A 625-nucleotide genomic window follows, 5' to 3' on the forward strand; every position below is an offset into this window, starting at 1 on the left:
ATGTAAAATTAAAAAGGAAGGAAGGAAGGAAGGAAGGAAGGAAGGAAGAGATCGATAGCAGGAGTAAGAATCAGACACAAATAATGATGAGGAGGGGTGGTGGGGGAGCAGGAGGGGGAGGAAAGAGTTGATTTCTAGGGCTGAGCCTCCCTTGAATTTGAGATGGGGTGGAGACAAATAGACAGGGAGGCGTTTGAAGTCAAGGCAGGCTTTTCTTCTCTGAGCTCCCCTATCTGATGACTGAGAGGAGGGATATAAGGGGGAGGGATGGGGGTGTTTAGGTAAGCCTTTGTGTCTGGGGAACAAGTGAGTAACAGGGTTGTAAATATTAAAATGGGGAAAATGAGAAATTGAGGAGAGAGAATGAGTGCAGGGGAAAGACAAGAGGTGGTAACAAAGAGTGACAAGAAGGAAGCGAGATGAGGTGGAGATGGGGATTTGTCTGAATGGAATCACAGAGAGCACAATCTGGTGGAGACGAGAGAGACAGCTATTCATATCCCAGGATGCTTTTAGCACCCCTCTGCCTCTACCTGATTTCATTTTAAATTCCATCACAAAGTGTGTTTTATTATCATGCCAATATAAGAGCATTATAACTCCTGCCTGCAGATAATGCTTAGCA

This window comes from Notothenia coriiceps, unplaced genomic scaffold (genome assembly GCF_000735185.1).
Source record: "Notothenia coriiceps isolate Sejong01 unplaced genomic scaffold, NC01 NC01_scaffold00009380, whole genome shotgun sequence".
Lineage (NCBI taxonomy): Eukaryota > Metazoa > Chordata > Actinopteri > Perciformes > Nototheniidae > Notothenia > Notothenia coriiceps.